Source organism: Anas acuta, chromosome 2 (genome assembly GCF_963932015.1).
Source record: "Anas acuta chromosome 2, bAnaAcu1.1, whole genome shotgun sequence".
Taxonomy (NCBI): Eukaryota; Metazoa; Chordata; class Aves; order Anseriformes; family Anatidae; genus Anas; species Anas acuta.
The window spans coordinates 124689255-124701058 of record NC_088980.1 but is presented as its reverse complement, the minus strand read 5'-3'; the positions used below and the strand labels follow the sequence as shown (position 1 = coordinate 124701058).

The 11804-nt window shown below is 38.0% G+C and overlaps 1 long non-coding RNA gene across 3 annotated transcripts; it reads left to right on the top strand.

Annotated features, from left to right (window-relative positions):
• Positions 1-3066: 3066 nt before the first annotated feature.
• LOC137851179 (uncharacterized) lies at positions 3067-11533 on the top strand. Of its 3 annotated transcripts, XR_011093044.1 has the most exons (4): positions 3067-5565; positions 10374-10462; positions 10976-11153; positions 11312-11533. It is a non-coding gene; the product is annotated as an uncharacterized lncRNA (long non-coding RNA). The 3 variants fall into 3 exon arrangements; XR_011093043.1 differs by lacking the exon at positions 10374-10462 and having other exon boundaries at positions 10628-11153; XR_011093045.1 differs by lacking the exon at positions 10374-10462 and having other exon boundaries at positions 3074-5565.
• The last annotated feature ends 271 nt before the right edge of the window (positions 11534-11804 follow it).

Genomic DNA, 11804 nt, shown 5'->3' with positions numbered 1-11804 from the left:
CTTTCCAAGCAGTCCCTCTTCATCTCAGAGACATCTTGGATAGTACCACTGAGTTTCTATGGCATGCAACAGCAACTGACCACTACATGTTACAGCTGTTTAATGCAAGTACCTGTACATTCCCTTTTTGTTTCTACTTTTTTTTTTTTTCTTTCCCTCATAAAGTAGTTGAAAAATGTGGAAAACAGCTAAAAATAGAATGCGGAAGTAATTTCAAAAGCCTGACTTTAAGATTGTAAAGGGTTCCCTGGCTATTACAAGAGTTTCCAGAAAGATACATGGGAAGCTTCCCCTGTTGGGAGTTCATTTTTAATGTCTTTAAGCTGAAAATTTTATGAGTGTCTCTTTAGAAGGAAAAGGTTTGTTTTCTTGGCAGGAAGGGCAGCAGAGCAAATCCTCTAACACCCATGAAGCTGAAGGATCAATAGGGCAAAGCAGCTCAAAAAGTCCCCCAGCCTCCACATGAAGAACTGCTTGACTCTGGACTCCTCTGACTGCTGGCATCAGAGTTTTCCTTGGAGACATGCTGCCACCAGCAGATAATGGCTTGGAAAAGGAGCTAAAATTCCTGTAAGGGTCTGAGAGATGTTGTCTGAGTCTCCTGCTACTTGTCATATATTTCCTCCTCTCTGTGCTTCGTGGAGCTGCCAAAAGCAAAGAGGAAGAAGGCACAGCATCTCCTCCTGTGATGGGTGCTCAGAGCTTTCCCTTTCTTCTAGCTATCATGTATTCATCAGTCCAAGACTATAGGGCCCAAAGAGAGAATACAATTACACAGAAATGAATTTCAAAAGCAAAATTGTTTAACCATTATTTTTTTTCTGTATGAACTTGCCATGACTTGTATGCAAGATATTTTCATTTCCTAAAATGTTGAACAGAGAAGACAAAAGGAATGGTTGTAGTGGAAACATGCAGTTCATTTTCTTAAATTTTAGTTTAAAAACAGACCAGAAAGGAAACAGTTACATAGGAAACAGTCATTTCTCAATCTTATCACCAAAGCCAAAGAGTATTGCATTGCTCTGAAATTTACTGGAGGGTTTGGTTTGTTTGTTTCCAAACAGCAAATAGATATGTTTACATTTGAAGAATTTAGTCATTAAAAAGATGAACAGAATTGTGAGTACCTGTGTCTGACTTTCTGCAAAACAGAATTTTTTGAGACTGCGATTCTTCTGCCTCTCTTTTCCTCTCTCTCAAATCTCTCTCTGATTCTGTTTGCCTAATTCCCTTTACTTCATTTTATTTCTTTGCAACTGCATGGATTGAATTTAGCATTTCTTTTCCAGACAATCTTTGATATTTTCTATAGCAAGCACACCTTTTCTCTTTCTCATTTTGTCACGACAAAACATCTTACATGATCTCAGACCTGTCTCTTTCTTACTAACACAAGCTATTGTTACCAAGAAAACTGAGTTTCCAGGTGAGAAGTGACAGATTTCAGCAATGTGTTTTAGACAGTGGATCTAGTACACGTTAGACCCAGATAAGGATATTTTGTTTAAGATTATCAGAATGGAAGTCTGAAGAGGACTATTATCTAAACAGGAAATATTTACAATATTCATAACCAAGGCTTGATTTCAGCCACTTCTACTTGAAAGATTTGAGTTCTATGTTGACAATAAAAAGAATATGGTCATTATTTTAATTCTCTTATTGAACATTGGGAATTTTATTTATGGGAGACAAAAAATATATCTGAACTTTTCCTCACCTGTACTTGTTCCACAGTTACTTAAATTCCTCACATTAGAAGTAAGCTGATAGTCTTGTACAAATATGTAAAAAGAATAAGAAGAATATGGATACTGGAGGATGCTAAAATATTCAGATGTGTATAGACTTTTGATTATCAATCGATTATCTATCTTTTACTTTTATCCCTAGATTACCTCAATGTTTTAGTACCATCAATGATGGATGATATTTTTCTGAATCTCTTTTACCTCTGCTATGCAGTAAAGTTCAGCCAACCTGCACAAAGGTTAGACCCAGTTAAAACAGCCTGTTAATTATTTATGAGACAGCAAGAAGACCAATGGGACTTTCACTTGTCCTTCTGGAGAAATAATGACACCATTACAACCTATTTAACACCATGAAAAACAATATCCACAGGTGACCTTCCAGAATCATTGCCAAGTTGGATTTATGGCCATCATGTACTGTCATCAAGTAAGCATATCAAAGATGAGGCTTAAAGTTAAATTGGCACTTCAAATGCCAACAGTACCCAGAGGTTTGATAATATTAAAATTTCTTAATTTTCCATTAGTATATATAAGTGAGTAAATGTCTCTCACGGACCAGATCTGATAACCAGCATTGTTTTTTTTTCAGTTCTGGGAACCTATCATATGCTTTCAGTAAGTGCTCTGATATGACAGAACGATAGTAGCTGAGATATAGCTATGTCTTTTAAAATGGTCAAAACTCCTGTACTTCAAGAAAAACTTCAGCACTCCATTACTTCAAACATACAGTCTCCCTGGTCAGTCCCTGGAACTAATGCTGGATCTTGGAAAATTGAAAGCTTTTTTACTAGTACTTAGGTCACTGGTGTATAAAAAATAAAATATCATTGTCATCTTCAAGGAATGTTAACTTAAAAATTACTATACTTCAAGCTTTCTGTTTAATGAGTGACTAATTCAAAGGAAAAATATGGTTTGCCTGTGCTTAATGGTAGTAGACTATACCGAGGTAGATATAATTTCAGTCCCTAGGTGGGTTTGAAAAGACATGTACATATATCAGAATGGTGACTATAGGAAGAAATAATAACTTAATCTAAATGTTGTTGCTGAACAAAAGAGCAACATGTAGGACACATGCAGCTGTGAAACTGCAGATGGTATAACACGGAAACAGGAGCTAACTGTGTATCTTGAAACAGATGTGAAGCAGAGGGGGCATGCTCCAAATAGCTGATTAATAATAATAATAATAATAATAATAATAATAATAATAATAATAATAATAATAATAATAATAATAATAATAATAATAATAATAATAATAAATGCATTAAACTAATATAATTGATTACTCACTTTTTAAAACATACAATAATTACTGACACAGAATTTCAAGAGGTAGACATAGTCCTGGTCTAAATGACTGCACAACAGCATGGGAGCAACTTCTTCATACAATAAAAGAGAATGAACTACTCATGTTAGAGTAAGGGAAGCCACACTGGCATCGAAGAAAAGCTGAGTGCAGGCAGAAGGCCCATGGGCAACTATATGATTATTCACAAGCATCTCAATCATAGGATTTTCTTGGCCAAAGTAGTACTGTCTTCACCTTCTCCCTTATCTATCCCTTCCTTCTCCACCAAAGTGGTAACAGAAATTTTCTCTTCCCTCACAGCAAGGGAACAGTGAGAGAAGTTTCTTCATTATAAACTTCTGGTTATAAGAATTATTTCTCCTTTGACGTCAGAAGCCACTTCTTTGTGTTGTCTTTGACGTCGGACATCGTCAGCACAAAACCCTTGGAGCCTCCTCCTTTGTGTGTTAAATAAGCCATCTGTCTATGCAGTTGGACTGCTTCAGCTGTCACTGTTGATGTTAGCTGTTGTGTTCTGGACTTGTCTTCTTAACCCTCCCTGTAACACCACCCACCTAGGCCTTTGGTCAGTCCCATTCAGCCCATCAGAAATGCTTGTACCCGTGATTGGTGTATTATCTATAAATAATGATACAAAATTTCCAAAGCTTAAATTGCTACATGTCAATAGGCTCAGAGGAATTTTTTTTGTGCCTCTTTTTGCTACTGAGCACTTTCAAAACCATCACACCTTCTGGAAGTGAGGTGTTTATTGAATTCCTAGCCAGAAAGTGCTTCACAAAGAATGTTCTGAGAATAGAATTACCAGATTTTGCTTTCAGGCAACAGAACCTGTATTTCTGTTTGCCCTTTAGAGTTCAGAAGCTAGAACAACTGTATATCCTCCCATAACTCATTAGCAGTAAGGAAATTGTAAAATATTTTATGACCTTCTCCTTCCTCTACTTTTAAAATCCTTGAATTCTGCATTCTGGATTATTATTTATTTTTTTTTAAATACCACAGTAAATGAACTGGAGACTGCACACAAATCAAATATTAAATACACTAATATCCAAAATCACCTAAATCCTGAGAACAATGTTGGCTGCTTTCCAACTAAAGAGCACACAGTATGTGCATTTTTTCCAGTTCCCTTTCAGAGCTCTATTAAATTCAGTGTATTCTGGTGGTCTTATACAATTCAATTTTTCAAGTAGTCAGCATATATTTTAGAAAAAAAACGTGAAGCAGAGAGATGCTTATTTGTTTCCTGTCACAAGCACTGTATTTGTGGACTGCTCTTGAAGCCCTCCCACATTCATCCTCTCTTCCACCCTCCTGAAGAATCTGATACACCATGTCAAAAGCAGAGCCAATGTTTGAGGAATAGAGTATCTGTCTAAATGGTTTCATCTGAGTTATCACTTTTGGTATGTAGAGTACCTGCTGACAGGGAGCAGATTCCTCATTTCCTGCTGTTCAACATACAACTGGATCATAAATGAAGCTCTTGACATTGCCTCTAAAATCTGGCTGCATCCTCCCATCAAGTGATGTCTTCCTCAAGTCCTCATTTATCACTTTGATATTTCACTTTGAAAGAAACCAAACTTCCAGGGACCAAAGAACCAGAAGGGAACCATTAGGGGAGGATGTTTGGGGAGCAAATTATCCACACAGACCATCAAGTTTCGTCTATTCATTTTTATAGGTTCAAGACAAACCTTGATCAAAGAGACCCTCCCCACCCCCACCACCCCAAACTACAACAGAAGCAATTTATAAGGAGAAACTGATTTTTTGAAGGAATTTTGCTTGTTTATTTTAGAGGGACCACCACAAAATAGAAGTTCTTCAGAGGCCCCTCCAGTTTCTGCTTTGCTTATTCAAACCAGTGTTCTCACCAAAATCAACTACTATGTATTTTTGATCTGCCAGAATTTTCTCCTAAAGAACAGGGAGCTGTTCTGTCTGAGCAGGAGCAGCCACCCTTTCTTTCTAAGTAGTAGATACATGCTTTCAGTAATTGAATGCAGCTGCTTTCCTTTCTGTCCCTTTTTTAGCTTTTGAAGGAAATCCTGTTCAGAGAGATATCAGTGCCTTCAGCAGGGATGAGAGAAGGCCAACTGGAAGACCTGCCTTTGCCTTCCAGGGCCAGATACCATATGACACATTCTTAAATCACAGCAGAGAATGTAGGTATGATATTACAGGAAAATATGATTTCACTGCCTGTCTTTTAGAGTCTATATAGATAGCTGGCTTTTCTTTAGAAGATGGTCTTCCCCAAGTGAGATAATCTTCTGCTTTCTCGCATGGAGATATAATAACTTTTGCTAGTAGGATAATGTATCTGAAAAAAAGACTTCTATAGGCATGGCATTATCCCAATATGTGTTTTTGCTGTTAAACACCTTGTTTTTTGTCTTTATAGAGATTTCCAGGGACTAGAAGTGAGGGAATTTTCAATGGTTGAACCTTGAATCTATGTCCTCTCAGGTGAGCAACCAAATACAGCCAGAAAAGGAAAGAACAAGAATGAACTATAAAACTTACTGTGAATATAATTTCATGTTTATAGTTTTATATTTAGATGACACTTTAATGTGAGCCTTGGGCTTTCATATATATTTCAACATTGTAAATTTTGGGAACATGCTTTTAGAACAAAAGATAGATTTCCCATAAAAACAAGTGAATATATTGTAGCAGATAACGGAAAGTGAAAAATTAATACAGAGAATTAAGTCTCAGGGAAGTTAACGATAGCAAGGCTTCAATGAATAAATAGCTGTACTCAAATTGTGCAATTCTTCACAGATATGCTAATGCAAGCATGAGTGACAAGGACAGTGGAAGTGCTATAACTTCTTAAAATGGATCTTAAATTAAATACATAGATAGTTTCATTCTCTCAGGCTACAGACACAGGATCCAGTAGATAATGTTCAAAGCATAAACCCAGATCAAATCTCACTGCAGCAGCAGTAGACAAAGGAGCAGAGAATAAGCAATGAGCAATGAAAAGCATGCTGACCATGCATTGAAGAGATGGCACTTGAAAGCCCCTATTTACCTTTGTTTCAGACAGGGGTACAGTTCTCAGTGCATGGGTGATGCAGAAATAACTCTGTAGGATTGCATCAAGCCTCCATCCACAGCATTTTAAATAAAGATGAGCTGATGTGCAGAAGTTTGTAAGATTGTAAGCACTGTAACCATGTGTGTAGTGCTCAGTGGAGTGAAGAACAAAGGAAAAAAAAAAAAAAAAGGCAGTGAAAAAAAGTTATAACTTTAACAAAAAGACACTTCACCAGTCCAGTGAATCTGGATGCCCAGAATTTCACATTGCTGAGGTAGGTCTGGCTTAGGCATCACACTACACAGGATATAACTGCTCTGCGTGTGCAGCATGTGTCTGTAGTCCTAAAGGAAAATTCTTCCACAGGTAGTCACTGGTAGTTGTACTGGGTCAAAATGAGCCAGGGTGCCTGCACATCACTGCTGAAAGAATTTTGCCCCTGAATCTGGAAGCCAAATCTTCTGTAATTAGAAATCCAGGAAGAATTAGGGCAGTCTCTGAAGAATGAGGAGCTTTCATGGCAGCTGCCCTCAAGGTTTTACGGACATCAGGGAGACTGCACAGCCCTAGGTGAGGAAAGATCACAGCTCTTGAAAACTTATTTATGGGAAGAGAGGGAGAATCTGTGAATATAACAGCAGTACTTGGCCTCCACTAGCACAAATGTTCTAAATGGCTGAGAACGATGCCAAATCACAGAAGCCAGAAGTTCTTGAAGGGAAATAAACATTTTTCCACTGTCTTTTTTTTTTTTTTTTTTTTTTTTTTTTAACAACCTTTGAGAATCTTTTGGCTGTGGCAGCAAAACTGCGGGGGAAAAAATTTACTAATTCCTTCAGTTTAAACTCTGGCATAAACTTTTTAAACCTTGACGGTCTTTATTACATTCTGAATTAAAGTATTTCTGCTGAATGTAGTGATTTATTTATATTTTTGTTGTTTCTGTTGGCATTTTATGTTCAGACATTTTTTGAAGTACTTAATATAAAATAAACTCACATGCAGATAACTTTGGAGCAGCACAGTATTTTAAAAACCACATGTTTACAATAAAACAGTGAGAGCTTTGAAATCAAAGTTAAGCTCAGGATGAAACTCTGGGGAAAAAAAAAAAAATGTTTCTGTATTCATGAGTTTGATTCTGCTCAAGTTGAGCCAAAATTCTTCTCTCATCAAAAATGACTTAAATCTGGACTTTCCCCAGTAAGTCAATGGAGATACTTCATGTATGCTCGTCTCAAGAAAAGCAGAATCAGGGCCTCTGTTTCCACTTCTGCTTTATGCAATGAAAAATGCCAAAAGCTGAAGAAATTGGGCCACATGGATCAAAGATAGCCATCTGAGACTGAAGGTTTTAATCCATTCACTCAAAATGTTTTCACTGCCTCTATTCTTGATTTCTGGATGCTTTAACTTTCTATACTTTATGTGAGAGGAGACTTTAAATAATATATCATCCTGGCTGCATGCAAAATAGGAAGTAAATGGTATCAGATCAACTCTGAGCTGATAAAGAACATTTTTTCCCCTTACATATCTGACAAATCTATATTGTGTTTTAAAGCTGAGAAAATTACTGAAAAATGGTAAAGAAAAAAAAATAAAATCATTTATCAAGCCAGATCTTTCCTGGAAGATACAAACTGAACTAGTGTTCTCTGAAGATTTCATCTTGCTTCAATTATATCTTAACTATATTTTAGCTGCTTAGTTTGAGAAAGGTGAGAAAAGTTAGGTAGATATCAGCTCAAAGATGCCTCACATTTTTAGCATGAATTGAATAATTAATGAAAGGCATATTGAGCGTGCAGTTCTCCTAATTTTCAGTTACCACCACCTCCTTCATACAATTTGAAGCTTGGCCTGTGTTCTCTGTTCTGGCCACTTGAGGGAATCAGTCTGTAGCTGTGGTCCATAATTTTTGCTTCTACATTAAGGGAGTAAGAAAAATTATATTTGTTGCAGAAAGTTTTCCAACTTTACTTCAACATTAAAGACATCACAAAGCACCGGCTCAGAAATAAATTACTCCCTACATACTAAATATCCAGGAAGGGAAAAAAAAATGTTGATAAATGAGAGTCTTGGGAGTTGCTAAGTGAGGTCCCGGCACACAATTTATGATCATGCACTCTTGGACTTCAGAATGATTAATACAGCTAATTCTCAGTAGAATAAGAGCTGTTTTAGCCCAGGAGAGAACTGTACGTTATTGTTTATAGAAGCAGATAACATCAAAGTAGCCCACTGCTTGTGTTAAGCAAATACAGAATTCTGGGTCAGTGCAAATTAATCCTAAAGGAGTAAGAAAAAGTTCTTAATGACTACTAGATCAGTGTGTTATCACTTTTCATACAACTGAAAATGGTGGAACTGTTGATGAGAATTACAAATGGCCTTGCTCACCACAGCATGCTGGCAGCTGTCTGTTAGCACGGTCACCATTAAACACACTGGTAATCTGTACACATGAAATTTGCTAATGAAGTATAGAAGACATACATAATTTTCTGAGATACTTGAGTTTTTTCAAAATCATCTTTTGCAACAAACATGCAAAGTGTTTTATGCTACAGTTAGCTAGGAAGACTGAGAGCCCTAAAATTGTTATCTGCTATTCATGAAACAGGTAAAAATAATTTAAAATATGGTTTATAGATACAAATAAATTGAATTTACATGAAGTCACTGTGGCAAAAAAATGTTGTTGATTTATTAACAAGTATCTATTAACCTGTCTTTTCTAGCTGAAAAACATAGAAAGCACATGGTTTTGCTTTCTTTAGAATGAATAGGATACATTTCACGGACTGTAGTTAACTTTGCAGTACTGTCACATTGCCTTAGAAACATTACTTGGTTCCCGAAAGGTATAGTTTAATAGCTAGACCACAAGCAGGTCTAGAAAATAAGCTTCCTTTATTTCTTCCTGGGAGGTTGTTGGAGTTTTATAGGAAATGATCTGTGCACCTCTGACCATATCCCAGGACACTGTAATTCTGTGCCAGCTGTGTCCTACACCCCACACCACAGGCTGGGGCAGAGCTGTTGGCAGGGAAGGAGGGTGAGCAGGCTGTAAGGTGCCACAGCCTTGAGGCTGTGGGCTCTCAGCTCTGCTGACCTCATGGAACAGCAAAAGTCTCCTCGCTCTCTGTTGGTAGGTCCAAGCCTGCCTACAAGTCATTACTGACTATGAATACACACTCTGTAGGCAATTTAACTCTCACAGTCGTTGTGCAATTATTTGTCCATGACGTTTGTTTTCAAATAATTTGTCTTGTTTCATGAAGGACCACCACACTAACAAACATTTTCAGTTAATTATTAGGTCTTCAGCTATATTGTCCTCTGACACAGTTGTCACTTAGTAAAGTTCATGCACACATTTCAGTGCTTCTCTGAATAGTTGACTATAAAAACAAATTATTTTCAAATGCTGTGACAGAAAAAAATGTGTTCCCCTTTTGACTTGTGGCTTCCTTTTCTACTACTTCATATCTGGGGTGCATATGGAGACATATACTGATGTAAGCCAAAGATGTGAAATTCCCCTGTGCAAAGGGAAAATATTTGTCCTTCACAGGACACCAAATCTTTTTTTTTGCCCCCATGACAGTGTTACATGGGAGAACTCTTTGCTTGGGTGATGAGACAGAGCTGTAGCAGCCTTGTTTTGTTCTAGTATCAAACTTTCCTGAAGATCCTCAAGATCTCTTTGTACATACCTGGGTGAAGGAGGACCCAGGTCCCTATGTATGCTATGAGGTGAGCCTGCTTGGGTAACCTAGCCAACCCTTTGGCAACACACAGATGGGTTCCAGGCCTTTGTCAAAAACTATGGTTGGTGGGAAAAGCTGCTGACTTCTGAAATTAATAGCCTCCCAAATCAGAGTTTATTAACAAGGAAATAAAGAAGGAGAAAAACAAACAAAAACAACAAAAAAAAAAAAAAGAAAAAAAAAAAAAAAAGAAAAAAACACGTATCTTTTCTCCTCCTTAGCCTTCTCTCATGGTTTCTTTTAAGGAAAGTAGCCAGCTTTCCCCATAGTACTAGGTGTACTGGGTAACATGGTCACTTGGCTGGGAATGGAGGCTGCCTGGAGGTGCATTGCTCAAAATTGCACAGCCTACAGTCTTTGTTCTACCTCATTCTGCAGGAAAGTGTCTGTAGGTGGCTCATTGCCCCATCATTGCTTAACCAAACCACTTGTATTTCATTTGTTAGTCTTCTCAGAGGAGTCTGTCCCTCCTCCCCTTTAATCATCCTTGATGCTTCTCTCTGAACTCCCTCCAGTATGTCTACACTTTTTGCTGGTATGTATCAGGAGCTAAACACAGTGTAATGAGTGCAGAACAAAGCTACAATGTAATGGGTATTCAAAATAAATAAATAAATCTGGATTTTGGTAACTACTGTGTAGCAAAGTTAATTTACAAAGTTTGTCTGAAAAAGCAAAATATGCTATTTTTCATTTGCAGATAATCTTCTGAAACCTTCCACCTCTAATTCCTAGAAAATAGAAGAGCAAAAGGAAACTAGTGTGAGCCACTGCTTCTATTTCAGTTCCACGGGGTCACATCTACCTGTCAGGATTATGCACAGACCTGTTAAAATGCTCTGTGGAGTTTCTTGATGCCTGGCTTGTCCAGCTCACCCTTTCTAACATCATGCTACTATTATGCTGTGCAACTGGCCACTCTGACAGCTTTCATGATGCCGAAGTTTATGGCAACTGTAAATCTATTAAGCCACAATTTGCACTTAATAAAATGAAACAGCAAGCAGTTAAATGAAAGCTCAATCCTAAACTGGAGAACATTTTTCAGGAAAAGTCACTGGGGCTGCTGCTGCTACTGCTGCCTGCCTTTGAGAAATTCAATCGTGCTGATTGAGGAAACCTGGAGAGAGCTGGCTATTCCTTCCTTCAGTTCGTAATTGCCCCGTAGACCATTTAATCATCTGCGGATGAAACAAAGGCTGCGCTGTGGAGTGCCGGATGCCAAGGTATGTGCTTATCAAACCCTTCCTACCCACAGAGCAGGGTGCGGGGCTCATCTCCGTGTTTCAGAGCAGTCCTGCTGTCAAAGCAGAAAGCTGAAAGCAGACTGGCTCTTCCTGCTGTCACTACAGTGGCCTTCCTGAGTGTCTATGTTTTAATACAGTAAAGCCTGAACAAGCTCTCAGGAGCTGAGCTCAGAGCAGAGAATGAAGGTCTTCCTGCTGGGGACTACAGCCAGGCACAGAGGCACCTGCCAGGAGAAACCTCTGGACGCTGCCTTGACAAGAAGAGATAAGCACTGGGAGTTAAAGGAGAGGAACGTGGATTTGCTGGCTCCCGTAAAAAAAATTTCTCTGTCAATGTTAAAAATGACATTTTTCATATCCTTGTCCTTGTCTTCATTCCATACTGAGGTATTTCTGGGTGACCAAGTGGATGGCCCTGGTTCGTAGATCAATAGTCTGGTCAGAAACACCATGCCTGGTTTCATTAACTAAACAAAACCAAAAACCAAAAAACAAACAAGCAAACAAGAACCAGGGGAGGCACTCAGAGATCGAAAACCTGATCCGGCATACTAATTGGTTTGGAATATTAGCCTTTAGTTGAGATTTGAAATCCATTTCCTCCTGAATATAGGCAATTTGCCTGACAGT